The 20,339-nt window shown below is 46.6% G+C and overlaps 1 protein-coding gene across 2 annotated transcripts in view; it reads right to left on the bottom strand.

Moving 5' to 3' along the window:
- LOC126106503 (uncharacterized) overlaps nucleotides 1-3,433 on the bottom strand; it is a 154,187-nt gene extending 150,754 nt beyond the window's left edge. For both annotated transcript variants that reach the window (XM_049912820.1, XM_049912821.1), the window contains exon 1: nucleotides 3,258-3,433. The gene's annotated coding sequence lies outside the window, so the exon portion shown is untranslated. The remainder of the gene's footprint in view (nucleotides 1-3,257) is intronic.
- Nucleotides 3,434-20,339: the final 16,906 nt, after the last annotated feature.

The raw sequence follows: 20,339 nt of genomic DNA, 5'->3' as shown, positions 1-20,339 counted from the left end.
GAGCATGCACAATGTCGGCACTAGTACAGTGTACATCCACCTTTCGCAGCAATGCAGGCTGCTATTCTCCCATGGAGACGGTCGTAGAGATGCTGGATGTAGTCCTGTGGAACGGCTTGCCATGCCATTTCCACCTGGCGCCTCAGTTGGACCAGCGTTCGTGCTGGACGTGCAGACCGCGTGAGACGACGCTTCATCCAGTCCCAAACATGCTCAATGGGGAACAGATCCGGAGATCTTGCTGGCCAGGGTAGTTGACTTACACCTTCTAGAGCACATTGGGTGGCACGGGATACATGCGGACGTGCATTGTCCTGTTGGAACAGCAAGTTCCCTTGCCGGTCTAGGAATGGTAGAACGATGGGTTCGATGACGGTTTGGATGTACCGTGCACTATTCAGTGTCCCCTCGACGATCACCAGTGGTGTACGGCCAGTGTAGGAGATCGCTCCCCACACCATGATGCTGGGTGTTGGCCCTGTGTGCCTCGGTCGTATGCAGTCCTGATTGTGGCGCTCACCTGCTCGGCGCCAAACACGCATACGACCATCATTGGCACCAAGGCAGAAGCGACTCTCATCGCTGAAGACGACACGTCTCCATTCGTCCCTCCATTCACGCCTGTCGCGACACCACTGGAGGCGGGCTGCACGATGTTGGGGCGTGAGCGGAAGACGGCCTAACGGTGTGCGGGACCGTAGCCCAGCTTCATGGAGACGGTTGCGAATGGTCCTCGCCGATACCCCAGGAGCAACAGTGTCCCTAATTTGCTGGGAAGTGGCGGTGCGGTCCCCTACGGCACTGCGTAGGATCCTACGGTCTTGGCGTGCATCCGTGCGTCGCTGCGGTCCGGTCCCAGGTCGACGGGCACGTGCACCTTCCGCCGACCACTGGCGACAACATCGATGTACTGTGGAGACCTCACGCCCCACGTGTTGAGCAATTCGGCGGTACGTCCACCCGGCCTCCCGCATGCCCACTATACGCCCTCGCTCAAAGTCCGTCAACTGCACATACGGTTCACGTCCACGCTGTCGCGGCATGCTACCAGTGTTAAAGACTGCGATGGAGCTCCGTATGCCACGGCAAACTGACTGACACTGACGGCGGCGGTGCACAAATGCTGCGCAGCTAGCGCCATTCGACGGCCAACACCGCGGTTCCTGGTGTGTCCGCTGTGCCGTGCGTGTGATCATTGCTTGTACAGCCCTCTTGCAGTGTCCGGAGCAAGTATGGTGGGTCTGACACACCGGTGTCAATGTGTTCATTTTTCCATTTCCAGGAGTGTATCTAGGGATGCTGAAAGACAACATCCGACGCCAATGCCTCACCATAACTCCGGACATGCTGTTCACAACATTATTCCTCGACTACAGCTGTTGTTGAGGAAAGATGGTGGACATATTGAGCATTTCCTGTAAAGAACATCATCTTTGCTTTGTCTTACTTTGTTATGCTAATTGTTGCTATTCTGATCAGATGAAGCGCCATCTGTCGGACATTTTTTTAACTTTTGTATTTTTTTGGTTCTAATAAAACCCCATGTCATTTCCAAGCATGTGTGTCAATTTGTACCTCTCTATCTACATTATTACGTGATTTATTCAGTTTTCAAATTTATACTGACTTTTTGATCACCCGGTAGATTTAAGCACTAGGGAATCTTTTCTGGAAGTATTTGTGTGGAGTGAATCCATTATTGAAAGTGAAACAGGGATGATAAACATCTTAGACAAGAAGAGAAACGTGGTGCTGCAGAAGAATGCTGACGATTGGATGGATCGACCAAGAAACTAATGAGGACGTACTACTTAAAATTGGGGAGAAAACAAATTTGTGTCACAATTTGACCAAAAGAAGGGATCAGTTGGTAGGACACATTTTGAAACATCAATGGATTTCCAATTTTGTATTGGGGAGAAGTGTAGGAGCGGGAGGGGGGAGGAGGGGTAAAACTCGTTCAGAAGGATATAGGTTGCAGTAGTTATTGGAACATGAGGCTCACACAGGTGAGAGTAGCATGGAGAGCTGCATCAAACCTGTCTTCGGACTGAACACCAAAACAACAACAACAATAAGATCAGGTATCAAGTTGCAAACTACACTCAACACCACAAGACAAATATAAACCAAGATGTGCAGTATACAATCAGACAACACAGCCAGCGACATGAACAAACCCACCTCGTGAGTAACAACAGCCACACACGACTAAGAAGCGACTGGTTGAGGCAGACGGACCGGCGTCGGCTGATCTAGAGAGCCCGTATGGGGAGAGAGTGGCCAACCGGACGATATAGCGGCCATTTTTCTGCCAAACTGCGGGCGAGACTTTTGAATGGCCAGTACACACTCACCGAATCAAAAGCACAAGACAATATGGCGCAATCATTCGTTAAATGCCTTTCTTTACAGCTATAATATGCTCATAGTAGCCTACTACGTACAGCACAGGAAAATTTGATACAGTGGCTGTAAAAATTATTCGTTACTTGCATTTATCTCCTTTAAAGTTCGTTTACTAGACATATTGCAATGAAAGTAACGTAAATAAAAAATATAGTGTATAGCATTTGTTTCGTGTCGGAAGCGCATAACGCTAAAGATTTAACGTGCCTGTATTACGTCAGATGAATGAAAGTCGTAAGCAGTTGTTTACTTGTGACATGCGAAAAGTGTGTCTTGTCACGTCTTCAAGCTTTTTGCATGTCACAAGTAAACATCTGCTTACGACTTTCTTTATATATATATATATACTGAATACCTCTCGTAGATAACAAAAGAAAAGATTACAAAAATCAGGTAATGTTAAATGTAGGCTACTCTAATGACGACCAAATATAACAAGAAAACTACCGTATCCCTTGTACCCCACAGTAAGTAGGCCTATTACAAAATGTCTTCAAGAGTACCAACAATTACTTACTACGAATAATGTTTCAGCAACCACGACAACTGCGGAAAACGTACCTACAACTTGCCTGCGTCAACAGTCAGGCAATAATACTGAAACCAAAGTAATGCCTAGTGTTCTGATTCGGAACGAAATAAAAGTTTGACGCTATAAAGTCGAATAAGCATGGCACAACAATTACAGGAACTTTCTGTTTCCAGCAAGGACTGTCAGATATTGGCTTCAGAAAAGCTTGTGATGCTACCAGTATGCACGCAAACGCTAATTACGTACTAAAGACGATATACAACTAAATCAAACATTCATGCACAACGCATAACAAGTATCTCAATAATTCAAATACCTTTTAATCGTTTCCAAAAGTCCTCTGAACTTCAACTCAAAAGCACGGCGAACATAGAAAGCACGAGAGACGTTTGGCAGAAAAATGGCGCCAAAGCTAATCAACCAATCACGGGCAACTTCACCTATGGCCACTCTCTCCCTATACAGGCTCTCTAGGCTAATCCACATCAGAGCTCCGTGGTGCCACGCGACGGCTTTGGGAACTACTGCCAAGCGCCGGGAGGTCTACGGCGTTCCGCGAATCAATGAAAATATCCTCGTGCATTTCGCGCTAACCTTGACGTCATCGCTGAACTGCTCGTTACAACTATGTCTCTCCATGAAGCAAAGACACGCACACACACACAGCACAGTTTAGTAACACTTTAATTTTTACAGACAGACTGATTCAGCTGGCCCTATCGCTGTCGTTTTATGCAGCCTGCAACGTTACATCTCACCTTCATAAACTACGTCGGATATTTCCATAGTCTCTCGCTAGCTTAGTGCAAACTGTAGGAAATTTAATGTAGTTCAAATTTTGTATTGGGGTGCGTTTCCGCTAGAAACCGCAGTTTTCGAGTTATTCAAGTAATACGTACAAAAGTGATCAAACTCAGCCGCCACCGGTCCGCAATTCTAGTATGTTTGCTGTTCAAGGCACTCCCTCCTACCACTCGACAAATGTTTGCGACTGCACGAATTATTTCCCTCATTCGACCTTTTTTAGTCTCCGCTAACCAGGCCGTATTACTCCACCGGCTTAGTCGAGGAATTACAAATAGTAAAATTAACGTCTGTGTAAATTTTGCTAAGTAACTTTGCGAATTTTAACAGCAAAAAATAAACAATTACATCGTTGTGTTCGTCAGGTCTTCTGAATACGAGGCCACTGTGTTTGTAAGAGTTAAGTTTGGATCGAATTGTGAGCATATTTAGTTTTAGCGTAACGTTTACAAAAACCGTTTTTCGTTCATTACCCTCACGGGCTTGCTTAAACCAATAACATTAACGAAATTGCCGACTATGCTCGAGGTGTAATAGCCCAGTCAGTACAGGTAAAAAAAATAGAATATCGGTAATAGTTCGTGTAGTCGGGAATTGTTGTATAGTGGTAGGAACGAGTGCCACGAAAAACATACTAGAAACGTTTGAAGGAATTTTTGTACTTTTTCTTTAATACCTCGAAAACCGTGGCCTGCAGGGAAAACGTATCCCAGTACAAAAAAGTTCTGCTCATTCTTCCTATGGATTAATAGTTTGCGCGTAGCGAGCTACAGAATATTAAAATCTCGCGTATGGTTTAGAAGGCCAGCTATGGCATTGCGGGTTGCATATAAAGTCAGTGCTAGGGGCAGCTAATTCCCGCTGCATATACCAATTTCCAAATTCCTCTGTTAACTTTCGGAGAATAAATTAGCACGAAACCGAGAGTCTCGCAAATGCCTAGGATTCTACAAAATTCGTGGAGCATTCAACGAATTACAAAGTAATATTATATCTATACAGGCGCTACAGTCTGGAACTGCGCGGCCGCTACGGTCGCAGGTTCGAATCCTGTCTCGGGCATGGATGTGTGTGATGTCCTTCGGTTAGTTAGGTTTAAGTAGTTCTAAGTTCTAGGGGACTGATGACCTTAGAAGTTAAGTCCCATAGTGCTCAGAGCCATTTGAACCATTTAAACAATTTGGCTTAAGAAATCATCACCGTCGTTGTGGTACCGCCCAAGGAAAGTCAATGCACTGTCTAAACGTGTTGTTTTGTGCACATCCGTCAACATTTTCGGTACCCAACGTGCGCACAATTTTCGGTAATTCAATTGTTCGGTCACAATGCCATACAAAACACTACGAGAAACACTAGGAAAGTCATCCCGCAAGGAGGAAATCGTAAAGCGTCTGTTTTCTCTCATCTTATTGTCCACTTCCTGCACTAAACTTTCATTAACGACCGAAGGACGCCCACTACGTTGTTCATCGTGCACTTTTGTGCGGCCATATTTAAATGCTTTCACCCACTTTCTTACCATTCCATCACTCATAATGTTTTCTCCGTAAACTGCACAGATCTCACGACGAATATCGATCGCTTTTACGCCTTTACCACCAAGAAATCTTATAACAGCCCGTACTTCACAGTCGGCGTGACTCACGATTATCGGAGGCATCTTAAACACTCAGTACACAACGTAAACAAGGAAGAATCAGACTGTAATGGCGTCAGTGCGTAGATTAAGGTACAGGCTTTCATGTAAAAATAAAATTATTGAGATATCTTAGCACGTCTTTTTTTAATTTCAAAACGGTACTTACTTAAAAAACATGCCTCGTATTTCTTACAATCTTTGTCCATGTGTGGCCAGACAAAAGCTCGCTTCACCATGTTGGTAGTGGCTCGTATTCCAGGGTGCGACAAGTTATGTAAAGAGGCGATTCTGTTGATGAAAGTTAATGGTCACAAAAGGTCTCCGTTTGTTGGTGGCGACATCACAATCCAGCAGCACAGTTGACAGTGGGAGTGTAATACGGCGGAGTTGTAGGCACGATGGTTGCGCCAACAAATCTCGGAGCTCACTATCAGATTGTTGCGCTACGGCGAGAGCTTCAAAATCATCAGTGATTGCTCCAATCCTGGAGAGTGCATCAGCTGGCACATTCAGTTCTCCTTCAACGTGGACAATATTGGTGGTGAACTGTCCGATATACAGGGTGTTACAAAAAGGTACGGCCAAACTTTCAGGAAACATTCCTCACAGGAAACATTCCTCACACACAAAGAAAGAAAATATGTTATGTGGACATGTGTCCGGAAACGCTCACTTTCCATGTTAGAGCTCATTTTATTACTTCTCTTCAAATAACATTAATCATGGAATGGAAACACACAGCAACAGAACGTACTAGCGTGACTTCAAACACTTTGTTACAGGAAATGTTCAAAATGTCCTCCGTTAGCGAGGATACATGCATCCACCCTCCGTCGCATGGAATCCCTGATGCGCTGATGCAGCCCTGGAGAATGGCGTATTGTATCACAGCCGTCCACAACACAAGCACGAAGAGTCTCTACATTTGGTACCGGGTTGCGTAGACAAGAGCTTTCAAATGCCCCCATAAATGAACGTCAAGAGAGTTGAGGTCAGGAGAGCGTGGAGGCCATGGAATTGGTCCGCCTCTACCAACCCATCGGTCACCGAATCTGTTGTTGAGAAGCGTACGAACACTTCCGACTGAAATCTGCAGGAGCTCCATCGCGCATGAACCACATGTTGTGTCGTACTTGTAAAGGCACATGTTCTAGCAGCACAGGTAGAGTATCCCGTATGAAATCATGATAACGTGCTCCATTGAGCGTAGGTGGAAGAACATGGGGCCCAATCAAGACATCACCAACAATGCCTGCCCAAACGTTCACAGAAAATCTGTGTTGATGATATGATTGCACAGTTGCGTGCGGATTCTCGTCAACCCACACATGTTGATTGTGAAAATTTACAATTTGATCACGTTGGAATGAAGCCTTATCCGTAAGGAGAACAATTGCACTGAAATGAGGATTGACACATTGTTGGATGAACCATTCGCAGAAGTGTACCCGTGGAGGCTAATCAGCTGCTGATAGTGCCTGCACACGCTGTACATGGTACGGAAACAACTGGCTCTCCCGTAGCATTCTCCATATAATGACGTGGTCAACGTTACCTTGTACAGCAGCAACTTCTCTGACGCTGACATTAGGGTTATCGTCAACTGCACGAAGAATTGCCTCGTCCATTGCAGGTGTCCTCGTCGTTCTAGGTCTTCCCCAGTCGCGAGTCATAGGCTGGAATGATCCGTGCTCCCTAAGACGCCGATCAATTGCTTCGAATGTCTTCCTGTCGGGACACCTTCGTTCTGGAAATCTGTCTCGATACAAACGTACGGCGCCACGGCTATTGCCCCGTGCTAATTCATACATCAAATGGGCAACTGCCAACCCCGCATTTGTAAACATTGCACTGACTGCAGAACCACGTACGTGATGAACACTAACCTGTTGATGCTACGTACTGATGTGCTTGATGCTAGTACTGTAGAGCAATGAGTCGCATGTCAACACAAGCACCGAAGTGTCAACATTACCTTCCTTCAATTGGGCCAACTGGCGGTGAATCGAGGAAGTACAGTACATACTGACGAAACTAAAATGAGCTCTAACATGGAAATTAAGTGTTTCCGGACACGTCCACATAACATCTTTTCTTCATTTGTGTGTGAGGAATGTTTCCTGAAAGTTTGGCCGTACCTTTTTGGAACACCCTGTAGTCAAGGTGTCGCAGCTGACGTGGCGATGCCTTCTCAGGCCGCTGGCGATAAGCATTTGTTACTGGCTTATGGTGTGTGATGAGAGTAAACTGCTGGCCTTCCAACATGTGACGAAATTTCTGAATAGCAGCATATGCAGCATACAGTTAGCGATCATATATCGACCAATTCTGTTGAGATGGCGATAGCTTTTTACTGAAAAAGACTAAGGGCTGACAGTGCCTGTCTGTTTGCTGTTGCAGTGCAGCACCCATTGCAGTTGCAGATGCGTCAACCATCAGGGAGAGAGGCGCCTACGGAACTGGGTGCGCTAACAGTGTAGCTTCTGCGATGGCTTGTAAAATGCCAACTCGGCCTCACTGCCCCACTGGAGTTTGTCTTTCGGCTTCGGTGAACCTTGCAAGAATTTATTCAACGGTGCAGCTAGGAAGGCACGATTGCGAACGAATCGACGGTAAAAATTGGTTATGCCAAGAAATCTACGTAATTCTTTAACCGTCGTAGGCTGGGGAAAATTCAGTATGGCGTCTATTTTCTCCTGTGGTGGCCGTATGCCTTAAGCGTTGACGGTGTAGCCTAGGAACTGTACTTCAGCTGCCCCAAAAATGCACTTTGACGGGTTGATGAGCAGGCCGTGTGCACATAAACAAGTGAAGATCTTGTAAGATGTCGTGGACTATTGACCTTCATTGCTTACATATTCCGCCCTCACAATCATATTCTGCACATCAAGACGCTTCATTCGAATCTGATCTCGATAAGATAAGTCAATGTTGTATGAATTCATGCAAACGATATGCAAATAACAAGTGCACACTGGGGTTGAAATACTCGAGGCTGGCGTACACACATACATTCCAGACACGACGGTCACAGGAGCTTTTAGTTCGAGAGAGGCAGACCACACACAGGGAGGCTGGTCCCTTCAGAGGACGAGTCAACCTCGGCCGCCCGTGGAGCAGACAGGGTGTGCCCGAGTGAAAAGGGGAACGACCCCGTGTTTGGCTTAAAAGCAAATTCCGCTACATTGTGTGGGAGCGTCCAACCTATGCATTCTTTACACATAGCACGCAGTTTCAGAGGTTTTCACAGGGAGACAGCAAACGTCAAACGCCAATACTACAGATTTCCGGATTGGTTGCCTTAAACGAAACGTCATTCTCCCGTTTTAGAAGAGCAATGCTGATTGGCAGACGATATTTCTGACGTCTTGAGCTGAAGGAGTAATGGAAGAGACCGAAAGATATACCCCTTCACGTCTGGTGTGGAGAGGGGCGTTCCGTTGTCGCTCTTGGTGCGAGGAACAAGTCTCTCCTCAGTACTTCACTGGGAGAGCACCTCTGTCGTGAGCGAATCGAAGTGTGACTCTCTATATTGATTCCTTGCGATTAAGCGTTATTCACTGTGTTGGCCGACACACTTATTGTGCGGTGTGAACAGACAGAGTTATAGTTAAACGCCTGCAAGCGAATTTTTGAGTGGCATCGCGGTGGACTCGTTATCTGACTGGTGTACCACGCCAATAGTTAGACTAGGGGCGAATAGGAATCCTTGACTTCATCAAGGCGTAGGGAGAGTTTGATTGGCGAAGGTCAATCCAGATAGAACGAGAGTTGTCTTATTTGTCAGCAGCGAGCGGCGCAGACAGCAGTCATTGCGGCTTACAGTATTGTGCGCTATGGCTCTTGCGAGCTCCATATTTCCTCCACAACAGCACACTTCACTGCATTTCACACATGACAGCCTTGACCGTACCTAGCAACATTCTAAAGGATAACTATTCAAGTTGAGTAGGTGCGCCTCTCAGCCATTCTGCCAAGTCAATAACAATCTTAAACTTTGTATAGAAATTTCATTAGCGAATCCTATCCTTGAGAGGTAACTTCACATTCCGAAAAGAACCAGGATATAACTTGTTCGATTCATAACTAAAAGTGCCATTGTGATTTCTCAGAATTTTTGCAAAATAAATAATAATTTTCGTTAGTTTCATGTTTTTCTTACACTAACTAGCACTACTCCAGTACCCAAGTATCCCACTAGTTACGTAAGAAATTTTGTGAATTTTTGTGTCATTTCCTTACAGCGGACGACTCCAAAAGATATTTATTGCTGAAAGTTTTTCAGCCATTTCTCTTTAGAACGTTAGGAGCGTCTGTCTGAGTTCTGTAGTAGTGTGGGGGTGGAAATTGCATCTTGCAGGAGCCACAGGGTAAAGGGTACATCTCAGATTCATCCGTTGCGCAGAATAACAGAATAGCAGATCAACCCCGCACGCTCACAATCTGTCGTAAGTGAGATAGGGATAATTTCCAAGAATGATTGCCTATCGAAGTCGCTGGGTCCGAACGATACATATCGAACATGCGATGGTAAAGCGATACTGCGACTCCGGTGGCGAGCGTTGTGATCGATTATTTGTGATCGTCATTTTTATCTGTTTCCCGTTGTTTTCGTAGTTGCTCTAAATTACATACCTCCGCGAATTATTTGTAAGTTCCTAGGGAAACACAGACGATTTATGTCGTTAGTTGAGTGGGATGTCTGGTTTCCTTGATGTTTCTTCGGCGGATTCTCTCACATGGAAAAATCTTATTCCATGTTTATCCAGGGTAGAAAATTGTTTGACAATTGTCGCAAATATGGAGTACTACCGGATGAGGGAAGATGGGAGTGTGTAGACTGTGGTGGCGCGAAGTGTGTAAAACTTCCTAAGAACAGTTTCGATGCTGAAATACCGTTACATTTTCATTGCGGACAGTGCGGAAAACGAACGAGTATCAGGAAGAATACATGGTTCGACACTTCCAAATTATCCGTCCAGACCACCGTAATGGACTTTAACATAACGACAACACCGTCGAAGAGTAAGGTAAGTCGTCTGCTTTGCAATTGCAAGTATTTTTGTAACGCTCTTCTTTTATGATTGCTGTAGTGACCACCGCAAACACACTCGTAACGCCCACCACCAGTGTTGCGTGATCGATTTACGATCGCAAGTTCGGTATGTATCGCTTGGACCCAGCGACTTCGATAGACAATCATTCTTGGAAATTACCAGCTGTTGAAACGTTTGGGTAGCATTATAAAGTCCAAAAGGCATTCGGGTAAATTCAAAGAGTCCTAACGGCGTGCAGACGGCACTCTTAGCCACGTCGCCAGGTGCCACAGGTATCTGGTAAAACGCACGAACTAAGTCCAGCGTAGAAAAGATTCGCTTACCGTGGGCACTGAATGTAAAATCTTCGATATGCGGGTCTGGATAACGATCTGGAATGGTTCTGGCACTGAGATGTCGGTAATTTCCAAGAATGATTGTCTATCGAAGTTGCAGGGCTCCAAACGATACATATCGAAAGTGCGATAGTAAAACGGTTACGGAAGTCTAGTGGTGCGTGTTATGATAAATTATTTGTGATCGTCATTTTTATCAGCTTTGCGTCGTTTCTTCAGTTCATGCATATTACATTCCCGCCGTAATTTTTCGTGATTCCATTGGGAAATCGACACGGTTTCTCTTGATAACGAGTGTAATGTGTGCTGCTTCTCAAGTTTCTTCTGCGGATTGCCTCACATTGAAAACTATAATCCCATACATTTCCAGCATAGACAAATGTTTGACGTTTTTCCGGAAATATGGACTTCTGCCGGACGAGGAAAGCAGGGACTGTGTTGACTATGGTGCTGCGATGTCTGCGAAACTCCGTAAGAGGAGTGTGGACACTGAGATTCCGTTTCAATTTCATTGCGAAATTTGCGGAAAGCGAACCAGCATCAGGAAAAATACAGGGCTATTACAAATGATTGAAGCGATTTCATAAATTCACTGTAGCTCCATTCATTGACATATGGTCACGACACACTACAGATACGTAGAAAAACTCATAAAGTTTTGTTCAGCTGAAGCCGCACTTCAGGTTTCTGCCGCCAGAGCGCTCGAGAGCGCAGTGAGACAAAATGGCGACAGGAGCCGAGAAAGCGTATGTCGTGCTTGAAATGCACTCACATCAGTCAGTCATAACAGTGCAACGACACTTCAGGACGAAGTTCAACAAAGATCCACCAACTGCTAACTCCATTCGGCGATAGTATGCGCAGTTTAAAGCATCTGGATGCCTCTGTAAGGGGAAATCAACGGGTCGGCCTGCAGTGAGCGAAGAAACGGTTGAACGCGTGCGGGCAAGTTTCACGCGTAGCCCGCGGAAAATTGGCTCATGCCACAACTGGAGACCGACAGCGCCGACTTCATCTTTCAACAGGATGGTGCTCCACCGCACTTCCATCATGATGTTCGGCATTTCTTAAACAGGAGATTGGAAAACCGATGGATCGGTCGTGGTGGAGATCATGATCAGCAATTCATGTCATGGCCTCCACGCTCTCCCGACTTAACCCCATGCGATTTCTTTCTGTGGGGTTATGTGAAAGATTCAGTGTTTAAACCTCCTCTACCAAGAAACGTGCCAGAACTGCGAGCTCGCATCAACGATGCTTTCGAACTCACTGATGGGGACATGCTGCGCCGAGTGTGGGAGGAACTTGATTATCGGCTTGATGTCTGCCGAATCACTAAAGGGGCACATATCAAACATTTGTGAATGCCTAAAAAAACATTTTGAGTTTTTGTATGTGTGTGCAAAGCATTGTGAAAATATCTCAAATAATAAAGTTATTGTAGAGCTGTGAAATCGCTTTAATTATTTGTAATAACCCTGTACGTGGTTTCAGTCCTCCAAATTATCGATTAAGACGAGCGTAATTCTTGTGTCGTGCTGGATTCGAGATTACACGTTGCAAGCCACAGCATCATAAACTGAGTTATCGCCAAATACCGTGTGTGACTACTGAGGGTTTTGCCGAGAATTAGAAGTAGATGAATCTCATATTGCTAGACGACAGAGAGAGGGCGACCTTCTAAAAGTGAAGTAGATCATATTTGGGTTTTTGGTGGGATAGGAAGGGAGTCACGGAAGTGTTTCGTTGTGAGGGTATTGTCCCGAGACAAGGTGACTTTAGTGGGTCTCGTAAAACACTTCATACTGCCTGGAACAAAAGTCACCACAGACGGGTTTCAGTCGTACCAGACTCTCAAAGCTGAAGGGTTCGACCACGAATTCGTGAACCACTCTGTGGAGTTCGTCTCTTCAGATGACGCCAGTGTCCACACCCAGAATACAGAACGGCTGTGGATGTCTGTCAAGTCTACCATAAAAAGAGAAAGGCGTCCAGGACAGAGGGACGAACTGTATTTGTTCCAGTGCCCATACTTTCACAACTTGCATCTGCAGGGGAAAGTCGACGCTAACGACACTCTGCCGATATTCCTGCACGATATTGGCAGAGTTTACCTTGGGTATGGGAAAAAAGGAATTGCCCCTGCAGCTTATACATCACGTGGATAGTCACAAGACGATAACACCGACGACGAGTAAGGTAAGTCGTCTCCTTTGAATTTTCAAGTGCTTTTCTTTTGTCGTTTCTGTAGTGACAACTTGAAACATACTCGTAAAGCGCGCAACGAGACTTCCATAATCGATTTACTATTCACGTTCGATATGTACAGTTTGGAGCCCTCCAACTTCGATAGGCAATCATTCTTGGAAATTACCGAGATGTCTGTAGTCGCCGCATGGACGCCATCCGTTATTCTTCTTTGGTACCATGTGTAGATGAGATGACCAAGTACTGCTCGATGGGCGGCAGATTCCTTGTGCTACCATGTACGACAAATCCTATCTTTAGTTTCTGGGATGTCAAGCGGCGCGGTCGAGCGTGTAGTGGTGGCCCAGCTGTAGTCAAAAATCAAAATATAGGGCACCGTCGAGTGCTGCACAGGTGCTGGTGTGGGACTCTGCCATGTGATCTCTGGGCACTGTCTGAGGAGCTGTGTAAATGGAGAATCACCAGAAACCACTGGTACTGCTGTGTCTTCCGCACAACGCACTCGACCTTGGCTTGATAGGTTGGTAGTAGTGTCAAGAAGGCGTCGGTGACGGAGGTCAGGCAGGAGTCCATAAAATGATAAAAAATCCGCTCCAAGTATGGGCTGCGTCACATCTGCTACAACGAATTTCTATTCAAATTTGCAATGAAATGAATACGCCTAGCTGCATACAGGCGTTTATGTAAGTCAACGGGGACAGTTGAAAATGTGTGCCCTGACTGGGACTCGAACCTGGGATCTCCTGCTTGCAGACGCTCTATCGATCTGAGACACCGAGGACACAGAGGATAGTGCGACTGTAGGGGCTTATCTCTGGCACGCCCCGCGTAAGACCCACATTCCCAACTTACTGTCCCGCACTATATTCATAGTGTCCCTGCCCATTATACTCCTTACTCGCGGCTTTTTGCCAATTCACGTACGAGTTCGGTAACTTCCTGTGCATCCGCACAGAAGAGCGGGAACAGTTGAAAACGTGTGCCCCGACCGGGACTCGAACCCGGGATCTCCTGCTTACATGGCAGACACCCTATCCAGCTGAGACACTAAGGACACAGAGGATAGTGCCACTGCAGGGACTTACCTCTGGCACGCTCTTGACGTATATCAACGCCTGTATGCAGCTAGGAGTATTCGTTTCATTGTAATTTCATTCAAACGAGCTGCATGGTCACCGATGGTATCTGTTCCTTCGGCCATGTCCATATATACAGGGCTATTACAAATGATTGAAGCGATTTCATAAATTCACTGTAGCTCCATTCATTGACATTTGGTCACGACACACTACAGATACGTAGAAAAACTCATAAAGTTTTGTTCGGCTGAAGCCGCACTTCACGTTTCTGCCGCCAGAGCGCTCGAGAGCGCAGTGAGACAAAATGGCGACAGGAGCCGAGAAAGCGTATGTCGTGCTTGAAATGCACTCACATCAGTCAGTCATAACAGTGCAACGACACTTCAGGACGAAGTTCAACAAAGATCCACCAACTGCTAACTCCATACGGCGATGGTATGCGCCGTTTAAAGCTTTTGGATGACTCTGTAAGGGGAAATCGACGGGTCGGCCTGCAGTGAGCGAAGAAACGGTTGAACGCGTGCGGGCAAGTTTCACGCGTAGACCGCGGAAGTCGACGAATAAAGCAAGCAGGGAGCTAAACGTACCACAGCCGACGGTTTGGAAAATCTTACCGAAAAGGCTAAAGCAGAAGCCTTACCATTTACAATTGCTACAAGCCCTGACACCCGATGACAAAATCAAACGCTTTGAATTTTCGGCGTGGTTGCAACAGCTCCTGGAAGAGGATGCGTTCAGTGCGAAACTTGTTTTCAGTGATGAAGCAACATTTTTTCTTAATGGTGAAGTGAACAGACACAATGTGCGAATCTGGGCGGTAAAGAATCCTTACGCATTCATGCAGCAAATTCGCAATTCACCAAAAGTTAACGTGTTTTGTGCAATCTCACGGTTTAAAGTTTACGGCCCCTTTTTCTTCTGCGAAAAAAAACGTTACAGGACACGTGTATCTGGACATGCTGGAAAATTGGCTCATGCCACAACTGGAGACCGACAGCGCCGACTTCATGTTTCAACAGGATGGTGCTCCACCGCACTTCCATCATGATGTTCGGCATTTCTTAAACAGGAGATTGGAAAACCGATGGATCGGTCGTGGTGGAGATCTTGATCAGCAATTCATGTCATGGCCTCCACGCTCTCCCGACTTAACCCCATGCGATTTATTTCTGTGGGGATATGTGGAAGATTCAGTGTTTAAACCTCCTCTACCAAGAAACGTGCCAGAACTGCGAGCTCGCATCAACGATGCTTTCGAACTCATTGATGGGGACATGCTGCGCCGAGTGTGGGAGGAACTTGATTATCGGCTTGATGTTTGCCGAATCACTAAAGTGGCACATATCGAACATTTGTGAATGCCTAAAAAACCTTTTTGAGTTTTTGTATGTGTGTGCAAAGCATTGTGAAAATATCTCAAATAATAAAGTTATCGTAGAGCTGTGAAATCGCTTCAATCATTTGTAATAACCCTGTATATATAGTTAAGGCTCACCGGCCATTAGACCATCTTCTTTTGTGCCGATGCACAGACAGTGCCCGAACTGTTACGGGAATCGGCAAAAAGCCGCGAGTAATGAGTATAATGGGCAGGGGCACTATGAATATAGTGTGGACAATAAGTTGGGAATGTGGGTCTCACGGGAGAAGGGAAAGGGGGGGGGGGGGTGCCAGAGTTAAGTTCCTGTGTCCTCGGTGGCTCAGATGGACGCCTGCGCGGTAACTCAGTTGCCGGCACGGTAGCTCAGCGTGTTCGGTTAGAGGGTTAGCTGTCCTCTGTAATAAAAAAAAAACTGAGTTAATGGATCAATGACGAATGAAACGGGTGTTTTGCGACTTCCGCCCCGAGCAGATACAACGAACGGAAACGAACAAAATGAGATTTTAACCGAGCGGGGTGGCGCAGTGGTTAGACACTGGACTCGCATTCGGGAGGACGACGGTCCAATCCCGCGTCCGGCCATCCTGATTTAGGTTTTCCGTGATTTCCCTAAATGACTCCAGGCAAATGCCGGGATGGTTCCTCTGAAAGGGCACGGCCGACTTCCTTCCCAAACCTTCCCTAATCCGATGAGACCGATGACCACGCTGTCTGGTCTCCTTCCCCAAACCAACCAACCAACCAACCAACCAACTGCTATGCCCAGTGGAACTGGCAACGAGGAACAACACACGTTAAACGGAGCTTAATGAGGGTGCCGGCACTGTAGCTCAGCGTGTTCGGTCAGAGGGCTGCGTGCTCCCTGTAATAAAAAAACTGAGTCAAGGAACCAACGATCAATTTGAACGGATGTCTTGTGACGTCCGCCCCGACCAAACGCAACGAACTATATCGAACAAAATGACGAATACGAACAAAATGAGATTTTTTTTTTAAAAAAAAGAAGGATGGATAGAGCGTCTGCCCTGTGAGCAGGAGATCCAGGGTTCGAGTCCCGATCGGGACACATATTTTCAACTGTCCCCATTGATATGTATCAACGCCTGTATGCAGCTGGGGGTATTCATTTCATTGTAATTTCATTCTAACGAGCTGCATGGTCACCGATGGTATCTGTTCTTTCGGACATGTCCATCTTTATATATATATATATATATATATATATATATATATATATATATATATATATATATATATATACTACTGGAAATGGAAAAACACACCAGGAACCGCGGTGTTGGCCGTCGAATGGCGCTAGCTGCGCAGCATTTGTGCACCGCCGCCGTCAGTGTCAGCCAGTTTGCCGTGGCATACGGAGCTCCATCGCAGTCTTTAACACTGGTAGCATGCCGCGACAGCGTGGACGTGAACCGTATGTGCAGTTGACGGACTTTGAGCGAGGGCGTATAGTGGGCATGCGGGAGGCCGGGTGGACGTACCGCCGAATTGCTCAACACGTGGGGCGTGAGGTCTCCACAGTACATCGATGTTGTCGCCAGTGGTCGGCGGAAGGTGCACGTGCCTGTCGACCTGGGACCGGACCGCAGCGACGCACGGATGCACGCCAAGACCGTAGGATCCTACGCAGTGCCGTAGGGGACCGCACCGCCACTTCCCAGCAAATTAGGGACACTGTTGCTCCTGGGGTATCGGCGAAGACCATTCGCAACCGTCTCCATGAAGCTGGGCTACGGTCCCGCACACCGTTAGGCCGTCTTTCGCTCACGCCCCAACATCGAGCAGCCCGCCTCCAGTGGTGTCGCGACAGGCGTGAATGGAGGGACGAATGGAGACGTGTCGTCTTCAGCGATGAGAGTCGCTTCTGCCTTGGTGCCAATGATGGTCTTATGCGTGTTTGGCGCCGTGCAGGTGAGCGCCACAATCAGGACTGCATACGACCCAGGCACACAACCCCAACACCCGGCATCATGGTGTGGGGAGCGATCTCCTACACTGGCCGTACACCACTGGTGATCGTCGAGGGGACACTGAATAGTGCACGGTACATCCAAACCGTCATCGAACCCATCGTTCTACCATTCCTAGACCGGCAAGGGAACTTGCTGTTCCAACAGGACAATGCACGTCCGCATGTATCCCGTGCCACCCAACGTGCTCTAGAAGGTGTAAGTCAACTACCCTGGCCAGCAAGATCTCCGGATCTGTCCCCCATTGAGCATGTTTGGGACTGGATGAAGCGTCGTCTCACGCGGTCTGCACGTCCAGCACGAACGCTGGTCCAACTGAGGCGCCAGGTGGAAATGGCATGGCAAGCCGTTCCACAGGACTACATCCAGCATCTCTACGATCGTCTCCATGGGCGAATAGCAGCCTGCATTGCTGCGAAAGGTGGATATACACTGTACTAGAGCCGACATTGTGCATGCTCTGTTGCCTGTGTCTATGTGCCTGTGGTTCTGTCAGTGTGATCATGTGATGTATCTGACCCCAGGAATGTGTCAATAAAGTTTCCCCTTCCTGGGACAATGAATTCACGGTGTTCTTATTTCAATTTCCAGGAGTGTGTATATATATATATATATATATATATATATATATATATATATATATATACAGGGTGGTCAGAAAATAGTTGAAATACTTGTAGGGATGTTACAGGGCAGGTTGTACTGAGACATGAATGTGAAGAAAGAAATTCGATACGTTGCTCCATTTCCGAGTTATTTAGCATAGAATTTAGCCAAGCGGGGCGTCGCGCGCTCACATTCAAGCGGCCCGCCAGGGGCGGTGTTGCCCAACGAGTGCTTTGACTCGTTAGCTGAAACTTGAATTTACACGCGCGACGATCTGATTGGCTAACTTCAATGCTAAATAACTCGGAAACGGCGCAACGTATCGATTTTTTCTTTTTTATTTTTTTTTATTTTTGTAACATTCATATCTCAGTACAACCTGCCCTGCAGCATCCCTACAAGCGTTTCAAGACATTTTCTGACCACACTGTATATGTATACATTAGTTAAGGCTCACCGGCCATTTGACCGCCGGATGCACAGACAGTGCCCGAACTCTTACAGGAATCGGCAAAAAGCCGCGAGTAATTAGTATAATGGGCAGGGGCACTAATGCACAGCTTGTCCGAAAGAACAGATACCATCTTCATATAGATTCAAATTTGCTCCGCAGGCCCTAGTTCAAAACTAATGTGACACGACCATACGTTGTTATTGTGGAACCATTGGCCGCGAAAAGGTGGCAGTCATCACATTTGCAACGTGGCAGACAGGCAGATAACACGTCAGCACCCGTGGCTACCAAATACTGTAACTTTGTGCTACGTTCCGTTACAAACAGCCGACGGCTGCCGTCTGGAGAGCCAATGGCCGTCATCACTGACTTCCTGCTGACAAGGGAACCTCCCCATCGCACCCCCCCTCAGATTTAGTTATATGTTGGCACAGTGGATAGGCCTTGAAAAAGTGAACACAGATCAATCAAGAAAACAGGAAGAAGTTGTGTGGAACTATGAAAAAAATAAGCAAAATATACAAACTGAGTAGTCTATGTGCAACATATGCAACATCAAGGAGAGTGTGAGATCAGGAGCGCCGTGGTTCCGTGGTTAGCGTGAGCAGCAGTGGAACGAGAGATCCTTGGTTCAAAGTCCTCCCTCCAGTGAAAAATTTAATTTCTTTATTTTCGCAAGGTTATGATCTGTCCATTCGTTCATTGACGTTCCTGTTCGCTGTAATAAGTTTAGTGTCTGTGTTTTGCGACCGCACCGCAAAACCGTGCGATTAGTAGACGAAAGGACGTGGTTCTCCAATGGGAACCGAAAACGTTTGATAGCAAGGTGATAAGTCAACCGATTCCTCCACAGGAAAACACGTCTGATATATCCTATACGACACTGGTGACGGCATGTGACTCACATGACAGGAATATGTTGTCGACCCACGTAAGTTGTATACTTGGCGAATAGGTAAAAAGATTCTTGTACCTTGCCCGATTTAGGTTTTCTTGTGGATGTGATAATCACTCCCAAAAAAGTGATGGAAACATAAGAGATTGTCACATAAACTGCAACAAATGACTGCGACAGTCGCACAGTTTTCCCTGTGCCCTGTCAAAACATATGTTTTTAACGTTTTCAAATTTTTCCGTGTGTAGACCGTCAAATCCTGCATATGTCTCAACATGTCCAGGAATTTTGGAGAACGAAGTTGATTGTGTGTGTGTGCCTGAACATTGATAATTGTCTGAAAATAAAAAATTAAAATTTTCACTCGGAGGAAGATTCGAACCAAGGACCTCTGGTTCCAGAGCTGCTCACGCTAACCACAGGACCACGGCGCTACTGAGGCAGTACTATGCCTAATGTTACATATCTTGATCATGGACTACTCAGTTTGTATATTTTGCTTATTTTTTTCATGGTTCCACACAACTTCTTCCTGTTTTCTCGATTGATCCGTGTTCAGGTTTTCAAGGCCTATCCACTGTGCCAACTTATAACTAAATCTGAGGGGGGTGCGATGGGGAGGTTCCCTTGTGAGTTTCCCCGTTCACGCGGCAGTTTACACTTGCGTGCCTCGGAACCGTACCGTCGGTGATACCGACAGATTCTTGCTGACGAAGGTGAGCGGCTGCGCTTACCTGGTGATCGGTGGCGACGAGGTCGGCGGCTGGTGGTCTGGGTCCGTAATGCAGCTGCTTGCGCGGTGAACCTGTGCTCGTAGCGCGGCCAGAGTGTTATCAGCCCGCGGTTGCGAGCAAACTGTTGCGACGCATGCGGATGGACACTGTAGTGTTGTTGTTGTTGTGGTCTTCAGTCATGAGACTGGTTTGATGCAGCTCTCCATGCTACTCTATCC

This window comes from Schistocerca cancellata, chromosome 10, assembly GCF_023864275.1.
Source record: "Schistocerca cancellata isolate TAMUIC-IGC-003103 chromosome 10, iqSchCanc2.1, whole genome shotgun sequence".
Classification (NCBI taxonomy): domain Eukaryota; kingdom Metazoa; phylum Arthropoda; class Insecta; order Orthoptera; family Acrididae; genus Schistocerca; species Schistocerca cancellata.
Note: the sequence above shows the minus strand (reverse complement) of the source record. Positions and strands in the feature narration are given on the sequence as shown.